The sequence below is a fragment of the Moschus berezovskii genome, chromosome 14 (assembly GCF_049115385.1).
Source record: "Moschus berezovskii isolate FMDL1 chromosome 14, NW_MosBer_1.0, whole genome shotgun sequence".
In the NCBI taxonomy this organism is placed as follows: Eukaryota; Metazoa; Chordata; class Mammalia; order Artiodactyla; family Moschidae; genus Moschus; species Moschus berezovskii.
Window position 1 is genome coordinate 4,080,435 of NC_142473.1, and position 21,446 is coordinate 4,101,880.

The window sequence follows — 21,446 nt, forward strand, 5'->3', positions numbered from 1 at the left end:
CTATGAAAGTGCTGCACTCAATATGCCAGCAAATTTGGAAAACTCAGCAGTGGCCACAGGACTGGAAAAGGTCAGTCTTCATTCCAATCCCAAAGAAAGGCAATGCCAAAGAATGCTCAAACTACCGCACAATTGCACTCATCTCACAAGCTAGTAAATTCATGCTCAAAATTCTCCAAGCCAGGCTTCAGCAAATATGTGAACTGTGAAATTCCAGATGTTCAAGCAGGTTTTAGAAAAGGCAGAGGAACCAGAGAACAAATTTCCAACATCCGTTGGATCATGGAGAAAGCAAGAGAGTTCCAGAAAAACATCTATTTCTGCCTCATTGACTATGCCAAAGCCTTTGACTGTGTGTATCACAATAAACTGTGGAACATTCTGAAAGAGATGGGAGTACCAGTCAAGGCTGTATATTGTCACCTTGCTTATATAACTATGCAGAGTACATCATGATAAATGCTGGGCTGGAAGAAGCACAAGCTGGAATCAAGATTGCCGGGAGAAATATCAATAACCTCAGATATGCAGGTGGCACTACCCTTATGGCAGAAAGTGAAGAGGAACTAAAAAGCCTCCTGATGAAAGTGAAAGAGGAGAGTGAAAAGGTTGGCTTGAAGCTCAACATTCAGAAAACAAAGATCATAGCATCTGGTCCCATCACTTCATGGGAAATAGACAGAAAAACAGTGGAAACAGTGTCAGACTTTATTTTTTTGGGCTCCAAAATCACTGCAGATGCTGATTGCAGCCATGAAATTAAAAGATGCCTACTCCTTGGAAGGAAAGTTTTGACCAGCCTTGATAGTATATTAAAAAGCCGAGACATTACTTTGCCAACCAAGGTCTGTCTAGTCAAGGCTATGGTTTTTCCCATGGTCATGTATGGATGTGAGAGTTGGACTGTGAAGAAAGCTGATCGCCGAAGAATTGATGCTTTTGAACTGTGGTGTTGGAGAAGACTCTTGAGAGTCCCTTATACTGCAAGGAGATCCAACCAGTCCATTCTAAAGGAGATCAATCCTGGATGTTCATTGGAGGGACTGATGCTAAAGCTGAAACTGCAATACTTTGGCCACCTCATGCGACGAGTTGACTCACTGGAAAAGACTCTGATGCTGGGAAAGGTTGGGGGCGGGAGGAGAAGGGGACGACGGAGAATGAGATGGCTGGATGGCATCACCGACTCTGTGGACATGAGTTTGAGTGAACTCCGGGAGTTGGTGATGGACAGGGAGGCCTGGCGTGCTGTGATTCATGGGGTCGCGGAGAGTCGGACACGACTGAGCGACTGAACTGAACTGAATGTATGGATGTGAGATTTGGACTGTGAAGAAAGCTGATGGCCAAAGAATTGATGATTTTGAACTGTGGTGCTGGAGAAGACTCTTGAGAGTCCCTTGGACTGCAAGGAGATCCAACCAGTCCATTCTAGAGGAGATCAATCCTGGGTGCTCATTGGAAGGACTGATGCTGAAACTGAAACTCCAATACTTTGGCCACCTCATGCGACGAGTTAACTCCCTGGAAAAGACTCTGATGCTGGGAAGGATTGGGGGTGGGAGGAGAAGGGGACGACAGAGAATGAGATGGCTGGATAGCATCACCGACTCAATGGACACGCGTTTGAGTGAAATCCAGGAGTTGGTGATGGACAGGGAGGCCTGGCGTGCTGTGATTCATGGGGTCGCAAAGAGTCAGACATGACTGAGCGACTAAACTGAACTGAACTGAGGGTGTCACTAACAATAAATAGAGAACACATGTTTAAAAAAAAAATCAGTAGGGAAAACATGTTATCTGAATTGAAAAAAGAGAAAATTCTAACATACCACAATCGAAAAAATATATATTTCCAGATGTGTTAAAGATTTGAGTATCTGCCAGGTGGTACAGTGGTAAAAAATTGCCTGCTAATTCAGGACATGCAGTAGATGCAGGTTTGATCCCTAGGTCTGGAAGATTCCCAGGATTGGGAAATGGCAACCTATTCCAGTATTCTTGCCTGAAGAATTCCGTGGACAGATGAGCCTGGTGAGCTATAGTTCATGGGTTTGCAAAGAATCAGACACGGCTAAACACACACATACACACACACACACACACACACACACACACACACACACACACGCCCTTCCATAATGATGGCAAAATATGCTAAATGTCTGACGATAGCCGGTATCAGCAAGGATGTAGAAGCTAAGGTCAGATGTGGTGCTCTTGAGGATGTAAATATGAAACATAAATTAGGAAAATTCTTGTTATACTTTAAAGCCAAGCATAAGTTTATCGTGTATCCAATCAATGTCATATCTAGGGATGGACCTAGACAAACTCCTGTAGGAGTGTGCTGAGTGACCTGTAATGTAACATTTGAATCAGCACTGGTCATGATAGAAGGAAAGTTACAATTAAATAAGCATATTAAAGAAAAATAATACTATACAATTTTAAAATTAAGAGTACAGGGATACACCTGAGCTTTTTGTGTGTAACATTTTCATGTGTAACAGCTTTTCATGATAACATTTTTCATGGGAAAATGTTAGAAACTATTATTGCAGAAAATCACAAGCAAAGTAGATGACAAACTATGACATCACATTTATAATGTGATCCAAACATTTATTAAACACATAGTTTTAGGCTATGGATGAATTTATTTTTAAAATCGAAAGCTAGGGAATAAGAAAAAAAGAAAAATATTTTATTCATATTTAACTGAGGTACATTTGATTTACAATATTGTAGTAGTTTCAAGTGTACAACATATTGATTCAGGTTTTTTTTGCATTCTACACCATTTCGAGTTATTATAAAATATTGACTATATTCCCTGTGCTGTTCAATATATCCCTGTAGGTTATTTAGTTTGTATTAGTCTGTATTTTTTAAAAGATTTTTTGATGTGGACCATAGGTATTGCGAGAGAGCATCAGAGGGCAGACACACTGAAATCATAACCACAGATAACTAGTCAGTCTGATTACACAGATTACAGTCTTGTCTAACTCAATGAAACTAAGTGAACTGAACTGAACCAAAAATACATTTACATGAATAAAACCTTAATATTAATTATTGATTTAGTAAATGTATTTCCGTTCCGTTCCGTTCTATCGCTCAGTCATGTCCGACTCTTTGCGACCCCGTGTACTATAGCCTACCAGGCTTCTCCGTCCCTGGGATTCTCCAGGCAAGAATACTGGAGTGGGTTACCGTTTCCTTCTCCAGGGGATCTTCCCGACCCAGGGATCGAACCCGGGTCTCTCGCATTGGAGGCAGACGCTTTAACCTCTGAGCCACCAGGGAAGCCCAGTAAATGTATTTACTCTCTCTTAATTTATGAATCTATTGAAAAACAATTAATAATGAAAATGACTATATAATTTACTCAATTACTTGGAAAAATTTTAAATATTTAAACATTATTTTGAAAATAAAAAAGTTAATTGCAGTTATTAAAAATATTTTACAAAACAAAGAAGGTTAATTGACCCAAGGCAAAAAGTATTCTTTTATATATTTTTCAATTCTTGTGGCCATATACATGAAGGCAACTTTCTTTTTTTTAAAATTATCTAACCAAATTCCCTGAATTATCTGGGATGAATCCCAAAGAAACAAAAATTTGTTTAAAATCCCAGCTTGAACTGCTGAACATTAATTTAAATAGGACATCCTAAGATTTCTGTGATGGCTCAAGTGGTAAAGAATCTGCTTCAAAGCAGGAGACACTGGTTTGATCCCTGAGTTGGGAAGATCCCCTACAAGAGGGAATGGCAGCCACTTCAATATTCTTGCCTGGAAAATCCCACGGACAGAGGAGCCTGGAGGGCTACAGCCCATGGCGTCTCAAAGAGTTGGACACAAGTCAGCATGTACACATACTCTGTGATCAAAGATAGACAATGGGTCATGGTAATTCAATGTGATTTTTGTTACATAAAAAGGTAAAGAACTTTTGAGAAATATACATTAAGATTTACATTATAATTTATATTTTATTTATATTATGATTTAAATTGCAAAAAAAAACCAACAAATTAATTTATTTCTCATATTTATATTTCATGTGTTAAGACAATTAAAAATACATACTGATATTGAAGTTTGTTTTAGATATTGGTAAAGAACAATAAACGTTGTGAAGTTGCTCAAGTGTTTGTTGCTGGAAACTTCATGCAAAAAAAAAAAAAAAAAAACTACTGTTAATAAAAGAGATGACATGACAACTTTTGGTCCAGTTATCCCTCAGTGGCATGTGTTGCAATAAAGAATTAATGAAATGTTTATAGATTTTCATCTTTTGCAACTAAGGAATAATCTTAAGATATTATTTAATCAGTGTAAAATAAGTGCAAGATAAAACAAGTTTACTTCTAGATGCTATTTTAACCACTGATGAGGAATTGTTTGTCCACAGAGGGTTTGCAAAAGTTAGCACACTTTTAGTGTTTGACAGTCATATCCAGGCCCCCAAATGTCTATTTAAAAGACCAAAAAAAACAAACAGAGAATGAATGTTTTTTATAGCAAGCGCATGGTTTTCATACTTAAAAACTGTCAAGTCTAGGGCTTCACAAAATTATTATTAGTGTTATTTATAATCTTGATGATGATTTTAGATGGCAAATAGTTAACAGATAGGCATTTTAAATGGCCTGTATGACACCAATTCTATTTTAAACTGTTATTCAAAATTGCAATATCACAGAGGTTAAATTTTCTCATTATTCTACTTTGTTTTCACTCTCACTGTAAAGCTTCCAGTCTGTTATTCTGTAACTACCAGAACAAAATACCTGTCACACAGTGTTCAGCAATTAGCATTAACTCAAAAATATTTAAAAGGTTTCTTTTGGGGGGTTGCAGTACATTGATTTGTCTTCTACATAATTGTAATTGATACATAGATTTTTTTGTTTGTGAGGTGGAACAATATTGATATGTCAAATAAAAGCATTCATATAAAATTGGTTTAAAGAAATGTATTATATAAGTAGACAAAAATATATAAATAAATAAACAAATTGGAGAGAAATAACTTCATTAACTGGACTCTCTGACTTTAGAAGAGACCTAGATAGAGAGTCAAAATAATTCGTCAGAATTGGAAAGTAATACACTAAAATGAGAAAAGACAAAAACCCTGATTCTTTTTAAATCTGAGGTTAAACAGGAGAGTTGAGGTGAATGGGGAAGAAGAGATCACAAAGGGCAGCAATGAAAAGAATGAAATCTCAATTCGGAATCCTCATCTAGGCAGAAAGGAACTTGCAAATATCGGGTTAGTGAACATCCGGTGTGTCTTTCTGAGTATTTGCACTTGTAAAAAGATATTATGTATTTAAAAGAAACACATTTAATCGATAACAGGTTAAAACAGCATCGTATATTCTGAGCTATTATAATGTAATGAATGGTGTTAACAGAGGTAAAAGGAAATGTGAAAAGTCAGGTGAGGAGAAAATATTGTCATAAAACAACATTTTGAACAAATGTACAAAAACTGAAGACACAATAGATGAAATAAAGAATACCAGGCAACCAGTAAACAGATGGTTCAAGTAAAGGCACCAAAGTTATGGGAAAGTTAAGGAGTGCTAAGTTAACTAACCAGTGTGATTCTCAGGCTAATGGTTTAAAATGTTTTAAAGTCCCATCTTATTTATCTTACAATTAAGATATTATTACATAATTCTGAAATTTGATGAAAAATATAAAATACCCAGTGATATATATGGTTCATAACACACTTTAACACTCATTTTTGTTTGAGTAAGTAGTTTAGCAGTCAAAGAAACTGTCATGCCTACATAAAAGTTCAACAAAAAGAAAAAAATCCCACATAATTTTAACAAGTGCAATCGCATAAGCATCAATTTCAACAATATGGTGATGAAAAAATTGCAATTAGTTTGATGATATGTTGGTTACTTTAAGGCAATTTTTAACACATGTCAATTGTCTGATTTTCTTGCATCATGAAAAAATTCTCCAAAATTGCTTTATTTCTTCATTTGAAAATGTCTTTGCTGTTCATTATGCTGTCAGCATAAGAGTAGGCACTCTCATATTTAACTTACATTCTCCAAAATATATTTAAATTTTATCTTGTTTTATTAAAACGTTGCATGTTACAAACTTATTTTTATTGATGTAGATGAAACTAGTCTATGTTAAAATGGCAGATACTTCGAAATGGAGAAATACTCATATTTATGGATATTCAAGCTGAAATTCGGTCTTATCTTAAAAGTCATACGGGAAAATGCATACAAGCAGGCTGTGAGGCACAATGAAATATATTGCCAACTCGAGAATGCTTTAATTCTGTTATTAAACAGAATTTTCCATTTAAATAATACATAATTGCAACTAAAGTATGCTGTGACATTATTATAGTAATTTAATTATCACATGTTACAAGCAAAGTAATAGATTTTAGAAAGAAATTATATGAAAAAAAAGTAAACAGCATATAATCAAGCTAGCACATGGCTGGTGGGACACTACCCAACCAGTGTCACAAACATCAGACCTGAGTGGCTGTCAGGTTAGTTTTAGGATGCATCAGGAAGAATTCCACCCCCAGATACTTATTCATCAACTTGTTCCTTGTATAAAAATCTGAAGTTAAATGCAAAGAATAAAAACCATTATTTCAAACCTTCTCTCAAGTATGTTGGAAATCAATACATCTTAAATCTTCCACACGTTTACAAGGGAAGCAGAATTAAAATATTCACTAAAATTGTCAGGAATGAAAGCAGCGTATCTTTATCCCTCAGGAAATCATATTTAGGTCCTGGGTATCATCTATTTTATACCTATGCCTGAGGAAAATTTGATTGGGAAGGACAGAGTACAAACTTCAGTAACTATGCAAAAACTAGTAAGTCTTTGAAAGCTCTAAGTAATTATATTCCGAAACAATGAAGTGGCTCAGTCGTGTCCAACTCTTTGCGACCCTGTGGATTGTAGCCCACCAGGCTCCCTCATCCATGGGATTCTCCAGGCAAGAATACTGGATTGGGTTGCCATTTCCTTCTCCAGGGGATCTTCCCGACCCAGGGATCGAACCCAGGTCTCCCGCATTGAAGGCAGACGCTTTAACTTCTGAGCCACCCAAAGGTATTTGTAAATATATCCAAAACAAAGATTGTCAAGCGACTCACTGTCCAAGACAATGTCCCTGTTCCTCTGGTTATTTACTTTCCAAATTTATCTTATCTTGCCTCAGGTATTATTCACCTGGGGGCTCACAAAGTCTGTAGACAAGGCATTTCAGAGACCTCTGCTTTGTGTTCTTCCAGCTTTCTGAAGGCTGGGAGGGAAACTAAAGTAGCTTTCAGGAAAACCTGAGATGAAGTAGGACAGAAAGAACCAATCATGTGCATTCCAAGAATGAAACTTATGGACAGTCAAGGTCCTACCATGTAGCTTCTGGCTCAGATAGTAAAGAATCTGCCTACAATGTGGGAGACCTGAGTTCTATCCCTGGGTTGGGAAGATTCCCTAGAGGAGGGCATGGCAACCCACTCCAGTATTCTTGCCTGGAGAATCTGCATGTAGAGAGGAGCCTGGTGGGCTACAGTCAATGGGGTTGCAAAGATTTGAACATGACTGAGCAACTGATCACATGTACATCCTGTGATAAAATACAATGGGAAATATGAAATAGAATACATATATATACATATACATAAACTGAATCATTTTGCTCTACAGTAGAAATTAACACATTTTAAATAAACTATGGCTAATGGACATGAGATTGAGCAAACTCTAGCAGATAGTAAAGGACAGGGACGCCTGGCATGCTGTAGTCGATGGGATCACAAAGAGTCAGACATGATTTAGAAACTGAACAATTAAAGTAATTTAAAAATAATAAAATTAGAAAATTTTGCTTGGAAGGTAAATATTTGCAGAAACATAGATGGACCTACAGATTATCATATTAAGTGAAGTAAGTCATACCAAGTAAGACAAATAATTACATCACTTATGTGAAATCAAAAATTGATACAAATTCATTTATTTACAAAGCAGAGCTAAATTCACAGACATGGAAAAGAGACCTCTGGTTACCAAAAGGGAGAGGAAGGGTGGGGGGGAATTAGGAGTTTAGTATTGGCATATACACATGAATTCCCTGATGGCTCAGACAGAAGAAACTTACAATTTTTTTTTTTTCAAATTTGTGTAGGAAGATACAACTTCAAAAGTATGTGGAATAGAAACTCACATTCAAAGAAAGAACACAGCTGGAGAACTTACTCTATCAACATTCAAGATGAACTATAAAGCTCCCATAAGTTAAGTTGTGTGTTGGTGAAACGTGACAGAATGTTTATAAATAAACATATAAGTATAAATTTTGAACACAAATATCAAGGTAATTCAATGCAGAAAGAATAGTTTTGTGAACAAATACTTGATCAATTGGATCAGTTCAGTTCAATCTCTCAGTTGTGTCCGAGTCTTTGCGACCCCGTGAACCGCAGCATGCCAGGCCTCCCTGTCCATCACCAAATCCTAGAGTCCACCCAAACCCATGTGCATTGAGTCAGTGATGCCATCTAACCATCTCATCCTCTGTTGTCCCCTTCTCCTCCTGCCCTCAATCTTTCCCAGCATCAGAGTCTTTTCAAATGAGTCAGCTCTTCCCATCAGGTGGCCAAAGTATTGGAGTTTCAGCTTCAACATCAGTCCTTCCAATGAAAACCCAGGACTGTCCTCCTTTAGGATGGACTGGTTGGATCTCCCTGTAGTCCAAGAGACTCTCAAGAGTCTTCTCCAACACCACAGTTCAAAAACATCAGTTCTTCTGTGCTCAGTTTTCCTTATAGTCCAACTCTCACATCCATACATGACTACTGGAAAAGCCATAGCCTTGACTAGACGGACCTTTGTTGGCAAAGTAACGTCTCTCCTTTTTTTTAAAATTTATTTATTTATTTTAATTGGAGGTTAATTATTTTATGCTGTCTAGGTTGGTCCTAACCTTCCTTCCAAGGAGTAAGCACCTTCTAATTTCATGGCTGCAATCACTTCTGCAGTGATTTTGGACCCCAGAAAAATTAAGTCAGCCAGTGTTTTCACTGTTTTCCCATCTATTTGCCATGAAGTGATGGGACCAGATGCCATGATCTTAGTTTTCTGAATGTTGAGCTTTAAGCCCACATTTTCACTCTCCTCTTTCACTTTCATCAAGAGGCTCTTTAGTTCTTCTTCACTTTCTGCCATAAGAGTGGTGTCATCTGCATATCTGAGGTTATTGATATTTCTCCCGGCAATCATGATTCCAGCTTGTGCTTCCTCCAGCCCAGTGTTTCTCATGATGTACTCTCCATAGAAGTTAAGTAGGCAGGGTGACAATATACAGCCTTGACATACTCCTTTTCCTATTTGGAACCAGTCTGTTGTTCCATGTCCAATTCTAACTGTTGTTTCCTGACCTGCATACAGGTTTCTTAAGAGGCAGGTCAGATAGTCTGGTATTCCCATCTCTTGATGAATTCCTCAGTTTATTGTAATCCACACAGTCAAAGGCTTTGGCATAGTCAAGAAAGCAGAAATAGATGGTTTTCTGGAACTCTCTTGCTTTTTTGATGATCCAGTGGATGTTGGCAATTTGATCTCTGGTTCCTCTGCCTTTTCTAAAACCAACTTGAACATCTCGAAGTTCACAGTTCACATATTGCTGAAGTCTGACTTGGAGAATTTTGAGCATCATTTACTACCATGTGATATGAGTGCAATTGTGTGGTAGTTGGAGCATTCTTGGAGCATTACCTTTCTTTGGGATTGGAATGAAAAACTAACCTTTTCCAGTTTTCAATCATGGGATATCTATATGCAAAAAAATATGAGCCTGAATCATTACCACACACTGTACAAAAAAATTAATACAAAAGAATTAGAGGTCTAGAAGTTACATCTAAATATATAAACATTCAAAAAAAATTTGGCCTTGAGATAGACCATTATTTATGAGATATGATGAAAAGCATAAGGCATAAAACAACTTAAATTAAAACCTGTCAAGTTGTCCTGCACACCCAATGTATCATCCCCATTTTTAAAATAAAAGGAAATTCACAAAAATTAAATTAAAAAATCCACAAATTAGGATAATTAATATATACATAATATACATAAATTTAGCCATAATTTTTTGTAAATAAATATATTTGTATATATGAAACATATATATGGCAAACATGTATCTAAAATATATAGAAAGCACTCAGTAATAAGAAACAAAGAACTATTATTTTCAAATTATAGAAAGAACTGAAAAATAAATGTCTCCCCCAAAGGATATACCTATAAAAATATTTTTTAAATGCTCAGTATCGTTAGTCAACAGGAACAGTGAATTAAAATTACAGTAATTTATCAATGCATACCTCCTAGAATAACTGAATGAAAAATACTACAAAGTGACCAGAATGTGGAAAAGTATTTGTGCTTGATTTCGTCATTCCTTCTTGTGCTTTAAAAATCTCTCCACATATTTAGTGGTGCCTAGTGTTTCATGCTGACCATCACATGGATCCTATTAGAGTTTCTGTTTACATACATAGCCCTCTGATGAATGTGAAAAATGGTGGGCTTTGGACTCAAGTACTTTGAAATGACTTCTATTAACTTTATACCCTCACACAGCTCTAGCTCTCAAGTAATCAACACTAGGTTTCCAGAAAAAAGATAAATACTGATAAAAAGATAGAAGTTTTCTCTTTGAGATGAATCCACATGTTCACTGTATCACATGTGCCCCCACCTGAATTATGCCATCATTGGCATTCACATGACATTCAGATTTCTTAGAAACCCAGGTTCAGACAGAGGAATGGGACTCACATGTTTTGGTTGCAAGCGCAGGGAATGCAATTCTCCACTCCAAAATCAGTGTTTCACAAGCATGTCTCTTCAAATACCTGCTTTTCATGCAAGGTTTTTCCATCAAAAAGGTTAATTAACTCTTGAGAGAGAAAATAGCATCTACAAGATGAGGTCTTTGAACATCTGTGGAAAACTCTTTGAATATTCATGTGTTGCCAGTGAAAAAAAGTCTTTTTTAAAAAATTTATTTATTTTATTTTAATTGGAGGCTAACTACTTTACAATATTGTATTGGTTTTGCCATGCATTGACATGAATCCGAATTGTTTACATATGCAGAACAAGATTCATCAAGGTTAAGATGACTCACTTGAATGTGTTTCTACCAATCTTTCTTCCTCTTGTCTGTGGGACAAGAACCACCTATAGAAGATCATTTCTACATAATGTTCCAAATGAATCCATTCTAAATTCAAGTCCAAGGTTTCCTCTGAAAATTTATAAGGCTTTAGTCTAGAATAAAAGATTTAGTCTTATATAAAGAATTAATATCTATTCTGAAATTGAATAATTGGAAATGTCTTTATGTCATATTTTTCAAACTGAAGTTACTTATCCAAAGTTGAAATCAATTTGAAAATAGAATTAATTCTGAATGCCCTCAAATATCATTCAGTTCAGTTCAGTTTAGTCTCTGAGTCGTGTCCTACTCTCTGTGACCCCATGAATCACAGCACTCCAGTCCTCCCTGTCTATCACCAACTCCCGGAGTTCACTCAAACTCATGTCCACAGAGTCGGTGATGCCATCCAGCCATCTCATTCTCTGTCATCCCCTTCTCCTCCAGCCCCCAACCTTTCCCAGCATCAGAGTCTTTTCCAGTGAGTCAACTCGTCGCATGATGTGGCCAAAGTATTGCAGTTTCAGCTTTCGCATCAGTCCTTCCATGTAAAACCAGAAGGTAAGTTATTCATTAGTGTTAATACTTTTTAAATTGTTACTTTACATATATAGTTAGTAAACACATGCTTCAATACTTTTAAAATATGGATACAGAACATTACAACTTCATCTGTTTCTTTAAAAGATAGTTGGTAAATAACATTAACCTAATTTGATAGATGATACATTTGAGGCTGGAGATTAAGAAATGTGTGTGAGCTAACACTCCATCACTAGATATTCTTTTTTTTTTTTTAATTAGGAAACACTTATTTTAATAACAAAAGCCATTTCTGAGGGATGAAAAGAAAATTTAATACACTTCATACACAATATATATATAAATGTATTCAGTTCAGTTCAGTCGCTCAGTCGTATCCGATGTATTAGAAAATAAAAATAATCACTTTTATTCCAAGCAGGAAGAAGGATAATTCTTTCTTGGATCAACTGCTATGAGCATATGAGTCCCTTTGGCTTCTCCCAGTGTACTGCATATTTAAAAGTTTCTCTGTATTATTACTCAAATGGTCAATTCTTCCTGTCTACTAGCTGCATATAGAGCCATAAAAGAAACTGAAGTTGCTTTGTGTTTTCACGGCAGTATGATGGATATGTTCATATATGTTTCCTCAATCAATTCTCATAAGAGACTGTGAGGCCGACATGATGTTCCTACTTGATATTAGAGGAAACATGGGTGTAAGTTGACAAGAAATGTAGCCTGGATCAAGAGCTGCAAGTAGAAAAGGCAAGACTCTAACATGGTCTTCAGATTCACCAGTCAATATACTTAACCACTGGGCTCACCATTTCAGCATTTCGTAGAAGAGTTTGTGAATGTATGATTTCTATGGAAATTGAGGTAGGAAGGAAATGGAGGTAAAAGAAAGACAAAGATCAAATGGAACTTCAGTGAAAGCAGTGCAACATAGTTTTCAACATTTGGGAATTCCAGTGTGTTACACTGTGTGTGGTTGTGTCCGAGTCTGTGTGTATTTGTATTTGTGACTATCAATGAAATTACTTCATATATTCTTGACTCTGAAGTACTATCAGTGCAATTATACTTATTATGGTTATAGATCATGTCAAAAGGGAGAGTTCTAATTCAACAATAAGGGTTTAAACCAACAATATTGGTTTAAATTCAACAATAAGGGATGCATTTTAAGAGTTTGGAAGTGGAAAAAAAATGTATAATCTGAACTAATTTTACACCTATCTTTCTTTAGTTGTTCTATTTGGGGCAGGAACCTATAGGCATTAATTAAAGTAACTATAATAGTTGTTGTTATTATCATGGTCATATCAAAGGAGTTTGCTGGCTTAACATTATTTACAATATAACATCACAATATAGGGTGTGTGTAAGAATTTGGAGGAAAAAAGAAGATAAGAAGTATCATCTGATCTAATCTTGACACTGCACTTTATCAACTGCTTGATCTTGGCAGGATCCTTAAATTCTCTATTCTTCTCTTCCTGATATGTAAATAAGTATAAAAATGATGGCAGTAAACATCCTAAACATTTTTAATGAGAATTAAATAACCAAATATCTGAAAAATTAGCCCATAGTAACTGTTCATTAAGTTTTTTAAAATAATTTTATTGAAGTATTTTTTATTTAAATTAAGGTTGAGTTAATAGTATCATTAGTATTACTAATTAACATTAGTCTCTGAGATTGTGCAAATTCCAGGCTACTATCATGCCATGACCTTGGAAATTATCTATTAAGTATATCAGCTATTATAAAATTATCGGATTTAGGCAATTGGTTTATCAATTCTATTACAATAACCCCTATATGTTTTCCTTACTTTCCCATTACCAATGAAAAGGTACATTTAATGTCAACTAATACAAATAGGTTGATAATTGCATTAAATTCTATGGTTTCCATCCCTTTACTGAATTTCACCCTACTTCATCCAAGCCCATGAAAATTTTACTATACTTGACTCTTGAGAGTCCCTTGGACAGCAAGGAGATCCAACCAGTCCATCCTAAAGGAGATCAGTCCTGCGTGTTCATTGGAAGGACTGATGTTGAAGCTGAAACTCCAATACTTTGGCCACCTGATGCGAAGAGCTAACTCATCTGAAAAGACTCTGATGCTGGGAAATATTGAGGGCAGGAGGTGAAGGGAACGACAGAGGACGAGATGGTTGGATGGCATTACTGACTCAATGGACATGGGTTTGGGTAGACTCCGGGAGTTGGCGATGGACAGGGAGGCCTGGCATGCTGTAGCCCATGGGGTCACAAAGAGTCGGATACGAGTGAGTGACTGAAGTGAAGTGTACACAAGAATCCCTCTTCCTCAAAACCCTCTTCCCCACTACATTCATATTCTCATATAAATTCTTACACTCATATTTTTATATTCTCATACACTCATATCTAAGTAATTTTCAGTGGTTCAGAATTATTTTCTTTTATCAGAAAAGAGTCATAAAATTTATAATACAATATAAACTATGGATTAATTATTTATTACATTGATAGGCTTACCAAATTCAAAGTAGAACTAATAAATTGTAACTTTTTTCAGGTAACATCATTAATTATAACATGAGATACATGGAGAACCGGAGCAAGGTGACAGAGTTTATTCTACTGGGACTCACACAGAATTCAAAGATACAGAAAGTCATATTTGCAGTTTTTTTGGTTGTCTACTTTGTCTCTATTGTAGGGAATGTGCTCACCTTGGTCACCATCACCATCAGCCCATTATTGGGATATCCCATGTACTTTCTTCTGGCTCATCTCTTTTTTACTGATGTCTGCTATTTCTGTGTCAATACCCCTAAACTGATTGTAGATTCACTCCATAAGAAGAAAACCAGCTCTTTCAATGAATGCATGACCCAAATCTTTGGAGAGAATTTATTTGCAGGTGCTGATGTCATCCTGCTGACTGCAATGGCCTATGACCGCTATGTGGCCATCTGCAAGCCCTTGAACTACACAACCATCATGAACTGGCAGGCGTGTTGGTGGCTAGTGGGGGTGGCATGGACAGGAGGCTTTCTTCATACAACCATTCAGATCCTCTTCATCTTCAGGTAACCCTTCTGTGGCCCTAATGTCATAGACCACTTTATGTGTGATCTGAACACTTTGCTCAATCTTGCCTGCACTGATACCCACACTCTAGGACTATTTGTTACTGCCAACAGTGGTTTCATCTGTCTGTTAATCTTCCTTCTCTTGGTTGGCTCCTATACTGTTATTCTGCTCTCTTTACGGACACAGAGCTTGGAAGTGAGGCAAAAAGCCCTTTCCACCTTGACGTCCCACATTATAGCAATCCTCTTGTTCTTTGTACCAAGCACATTTACTTACATGAGACCAGCAGTTACTTTACCTATTAATAAAGCAGTTGCTATATTCTACACTATAATTCCCATGCTAAATCCCTTAGTCTATACCTTCAGAAATGACCAGATGAAAAACGCCATTAGGAAATTGTGTAGTAGAAAAGTGATTTCAAGTGATCAATAAAATGTGTTTGTGTTCCAATGTTCATTCAACTGATGCAAATGGCGAAAGGACATTATTGGTGAATACACATTATCAGTTAATAATATCAATGAGATAAAGAAAATAATAGCCAACAGAAATCATTGCTTCTGCACAAAGGGGAGAAGAAAGTAATGCAAGAAATGATAGAATGACCTAGCAGAGGACAATTCACATTATTTAAAATATTCTGCAAAATCAGAAACTGATTTTACTAGTTTCATCACTCTATATACATTTATAAGCTTTAATCCAAGTAAAATGAAAAAAAAAAGAGATAATTCATTGACATTTAGCAGTCATTTCTATAATAACACAGATTTTATCCCCATATTAACAGGTGAGTAATAAACATTAAAGAGGATGATCCAAAACAAAAAAATTGAAGATCCAGTAATCAGAGTATAAATTCCTCTCATTCCATGTTTTTCACTGCTGTGATAATGCCAGGCAATGCAATAGTAAGGTAACATAATTATACTGTTACCATTTATTGAGACAACAGCAATCCTGGACTATCTATTTATCTATCTTTCTGTCTCTCTCTATATATATGCAAATATATATTTGTTATATATTTATATATTGTCTCTATATACTAGTATATGTACTGTCTTTTATTACATACATATATTCATATATATGATGAAATCACATATTTTCACTTACTTTGTTCATTTTTTTAATATAATTTTATTCTTATCTTTTTATTTCTTTAATTTTTTATTTTTTAAATTTTAATTGGAGGCTAATTACTTTACAATAGTGTATTGGTTTTGCCGTACGTTGACATGAATCTGCCCTGGGTATACTCTGTTCATTTTTATATATCATAGTGGATAGTAATATGTTGATTGTAACACCGTGTTATGTAACTACTTTTGAAATACAAAATGAATGGGTCAGTTCAGTTCAGTCGCTCAGTCATGTCCAACTCTTAGCGACCCCATGAACCACAACACGAAAGGCCTCCCTGTCCATCACCAACTCCCGGATTCACTCAAACTTATGTCCATCGAGTCGGTGATGCCATCCAGCCATCTCATTCTCTGTCGTCCCTGTCTCCTCCTACCCCCAATCGTTCCCAGCATCAGAGTCTTTTCCAGTGAGTCAACTCATCGCATGAGGTGGCCAAAGTATTGGAGTTTCAGCTTTAGCATAAGTTCTTCCAATAAACACCCAGGATTGATCTCCTCTAGAATGGACTGGTTGGATCTCCTTGCAGTACAAGGGACTCACAAGAGTCTTCTCCAGCACCACAGTTCAAAAGCATCAATTCTTTGGCGATCAGCTTTCTTCACAGTCCAACTCTCACATCCATACATGACCATGGGAAAAACCATAGCTTTGACTAGACGGACCTTTGTTGGCAAAGTAATGTCTCTGCTTTTTAATATGCTATCTATGTTGGTCATAACTTTCCTTCCAAGGAGTAAGCATCTTTTAATTTCATGGCTGCAATCAGCATCTGCAATGATTTTGGAGCCCCCAAAAAATAAAGTCTGACAATGTTTCCACTGTTTCCCCATTTATTTCCCATGAAGTGATGGGACCAGATGCCATGATCTAGTTTTCTGAATGTTGAGTTTTAAGCCAACTTTTTCACTCTCCTCTTTCACTTTCATCAAAAGGCTTTTGAGTTCCTCTTCACTTTCTGCCATAAGAGTGGTGTCATCTGCATATCTGAGGTTATTGATATTTCTCCCAGCAATCTTGATTCCAGCTTGTGCTTCTTCCAGCCCAGCGTTCCTCACGATGTTCTCTGCATGTAAGTTAAATAAGCAAGGTGACAATATACAGCCTTGACGTACTCCTTTTCCTATTTGGAACCAGTCTGTTGTTCCATGTCCAGTTCTAACTGTTGCTTCCTGACCTGCATATAGGTTTCTCAAGAGGCAGGTCAGGTGGTCTGGTATTCCCATCTCTTTCAGAATTTTCCACAGTTTATTGCACTTCTTGCTGAACTTTACTAAAAGCTATAGTAATTAAAACAATGTATTAGAATGAGATAACAAAGATCAAAAGAATAAAAATAAAGGTCCAGAAATAACCCTTATATCTCCCAATTGTTTTTTTCACAAGGTTGTCAACACCATTCCATAGACATTGAATGGTATATATACAAGTAGTACTGAAAAACTTTTGTATCAAAATGAAAAAAAAAAAAAGGATTTGGAACCCTACCTCACGCCATAAATTGATACTAACTCGAAAGAGATAAAGGATCAGATGCTAATCTAAAAATATAAAATTCTTGGTAGGGAGAAATATTCATAACCTTGGATAAGCCAATGGTTTCTTAAATATAGCAACAAAAGCACAAATAGCACAAGGAAAATAGAAGAATTGGTTTCCATCAAAATTAAAAACTCTTATGCATCAAGGGACACTATCAAGAAAATGAAAGCTAGAAGCACTGCTGATGGGAATGTAAAATACTGATAATATGTTGGTCCCTGATATTGTTTTGTTCATTTTCTTTTCATTTATTTTTTTCTCTAATCTTTATGATTGCTTTCCTTCTTTTAACTTTGGTATTAAACAAATTAAAGTAAATGAAATATGCTAAGTTATTTAATAATAATTCGCCATGATCATACGTAGGTTATACCAGGAATAAAATATTGTTTGAAGTGAAAAACATAATCAATTATATTCACTAAATTAACAGAATAAAAGAGGATAATAACATCATTTCAGTTGTTGTTGTTCAGTTGCTAAGTTGTGACTGACTTTTTGCGATCATTTCAATAAATGCATACAAATTAATACACTTCTATTTGCATTTATGAATGAAAACATTTATGAATAAATATCCCACAAGATAGTTATTATTAAATAAGGAAAGGAAAAGTGTTTACTCAACCTGATAAAAAAGGCATTGGTGTAGAAACTATAGCCACCCTCATACTTAATGAGGAATTCTCTCTCAAGATTGGAAACAAGTCTTTCCTTTCCAAATTCTGTTCTACATTATAAGACTCCAGCCATGGCAACAAAGTAAGAAAAATAAAGTACACCCAGATGGGTAGAGAAGAGCAAGATCATGCAAATATATTTACGGGCAGATAACATCCCTATATAGGTAAAAATTGTGAAGGGCTCTACAAAAAATAAAATAGACCTAAGCAACTAACTAAACAAGGTCACAGGATAGAATTTCAACACAAAATATCAAATGGATTACTATAAAAGAAATTAAAAATTGAAAGTAGAAAAAAATGTTATGTAAAATACTACAAAACATGAACTTTGATGAGTGTATTATGAGCATATTTAAAAATATAGTCAAGATTTATATATTAAAACTATAAAATACTATTGAATGTAAATATATAAGTAAAGGGAGATATATGCTATGTTGATTGATTAATGGATTCAATATGTTTGCCATATCAATATTTATAATTTTAAAGCAATTCCAATAAATATAGCCCACAAAGATATTTGAAGAAACTAAAAATAATGTTTTTAAATTTATACTGAAATATAAATTTTTAAAAGAAATGACCAGTCCAGGTTCGACGCATAAATTTTCCTCTGTTCAAAAAAATAAATAAATAAAATAAAAGAAATGGGGATGAAAAATAACTCTCAATAAAAGAACCAAATTGGAAAATAATTCTACCAAATTTGAAGATTTAATATAAATTTCTCATAACCATGTTGAATAGTATTCAAACATAATACAATTTACATAAAAAAGTAAATGTAGAGATTCTTTTTAAAAATAATTGCTAATTCAATGCAAAAGAACAGATTTTTCAACAAATGCTGATTTTTCACAAGTATTTATTTATAATGTCAGGTCTAAAATATTGATCTACCTCCACATCAGGTATGTTTGTTCTAGAATTTTCCAGACTTAAGTTTAACATCTAATTATTTGAGTCATTTTGCATTAATTTTTGCATAAAACAGTGGTTGAAGTTCATTTTTTCTTATATGGATAATCTAGAATATATAATAGTGCTAATTAGCACTATTGCTAAGAAAATGTTAAGTTGTTTGTTTTTTTTTTTGTATGGATAGAAATTTGCTAGAAACTTTATTGTAAAAATTGAAATAATATAGGAAGTACAGAGATTCATAAAATGTTTTCTGTGATAAATGCAAACATAGGAATTGTAATTGTTTTTTAATTTAATTACTAAATCAGGTACATGGTTCTGTTTAAGAATTAAAATACCTCAATCTATGAGGATACTTCTCACTCTATCCTTAACTAAGAAAGCAAAATTCTCTTTTCCTAGGAATGCTTCTGATGTGGCAGTTGTTTGCTTGCTGTTATTAGACATTTAAATTCTTCTTTTCTTATCTTAAGCTTCTTTCTTTACTTATTCCTTTACAGGTTGTTGATACCATAACAGGAAAGTGTTCACAAGGTGCTGACACAGCAGGAAAATTTCAACAACTGTTTTAAAAGATCTTGAACACTGGTAAAGTGGGGAAGGGAGGTTCATCAAAAAAGTGTATGGAGGTTTTTTTTTTGTTTTTTTTTTTTTTTCAGCTCCCAAATTTTTTTTTTTTCAAAAACAATTTTAGGAATCTTTACTTAAAAACAACCTTATCTTAAAATGGAGTAACTTTGGTTTTATGAGCAGCAAGCAAAGTACAGAAGCAAAAATGCATTAAGTTCTACATTAGGTCACAGCGTCTAATCTGAAATCACACCCATAATATAATTTTTTGGGATATCTGGGAAGTAGTTATTTCCCAGGATGTCTGAACCATAGCTACTCATAAAACCTTTTTCTGAAAAGATCTATCTGAAGGCCTGTTCTGCCAGGTTTTTTCTTTGTTTGTTTGTTTTTTCAGAGCACAGAGTATCTCATTCCTGATTTTCACCCTGAACTTCTTTCAGGGGTGTTGAAAGTTTTTTTTATAGGTACATTGTGGAGAAGGAAATGGCAACCTACTCCAGTATTCTTGCCTGGAAAATCCCATAGAAAGAAGAAGCTGATGGGCTACAGTTCATGAAGTTGCAAAGAGTAGAACACTGATGAGGACAGACACACACATAGGTACTTTGTATATATATGCTATGTGTATATATATATATATATATATATATATATCATGTAAATATATATAAAAGTTTATGCATACAATTTTATATACTACATAAATTTGTGTGTGTGTGTGTGTATATATACATCTTTACCTATATCTACAACATCAAAACCATCTTTACAACAACTTAGTAATAAGAAACTCAGATATCATTCTTAAACTGTGCAAAACATTTGAAAAGAAACTTCCAGGGGGAAAAAAACAGATACATGAATGGCCAATAGAATATTTTTTAAAATGTTCAACATCATTAGTCATCAGAGAAAGTAAACTAAAACCTTAATAATCTATCACTGCACATGTCTTAAAATGACTACAAGGGCAAAAAACAATCATGCAAAGTGATAAGAATGGTAAACAGTTCTTGTGTTTGAATTTAGAACTCCCTTCTTGAACTTTAGGTATCTCTTCACATGTCTAATGTTGCCTAGGGTTCCATAATGACCATCACATGGATTCCTGCGAGATTTCTCTGGCGCCTTTTATAGTTTCTGTTTATTCTTAAAGTACTATGATAATTGCAACAACAACAACAAAAAAAAAAAAACTGGCTTGACATCAAGTATCTTAAAACCACTGCCATTATTATGTCCTCATTGCTTTTGTCTCTCTTGGCAATGGATACCAGGTTTCCAGTAATACCTTAGTTTGGATAAGACAGAAGTTTTCTTTCCAAAACGAGTGCACAGGTTAACTATATCATAGGCTTCCAGGCTGGAATTAAGCCATCCTTGCTATTCACAGGACATCAGCCTTCTTAGAAAGCTTGGTTCAGATAGAATAAGGGGACTCACATGTTTTGGTTGCAAGTTCAGGGAATACAATTCCCCACTCAGGAATGAGAGTTTTATAAATGCATGCCTCCAGAATATCTTCGAAGGTATTCTTCTAATGCTTCTAAGACAAAGCTTTAACATCAAAGCAAATGATTAATTCACTGGAGAGAAAATAGCATCTACAAGACAAGAATATTATGGAAATCTCTTTAAATATTCATGCATCACAGATGAAAATGTCTTTTCTGTTTTCATTTCCAG

General features: G+C 35.1%; 1 pseudogene; it reads left to right on the forward strand.

Annotated features, from left to right (window-relative positions):
* Positions 1 to 14,346: 14,346 nt before the first annotated feature.
* LOC129553521 (olfactory receptor 4C46-like) lies at positions 14,347 to 15,318 on the forward strand (annotated as a pseudogene).
* Positions 15,319 to 21,446: the final 6,128 nt, after the last annotated feature.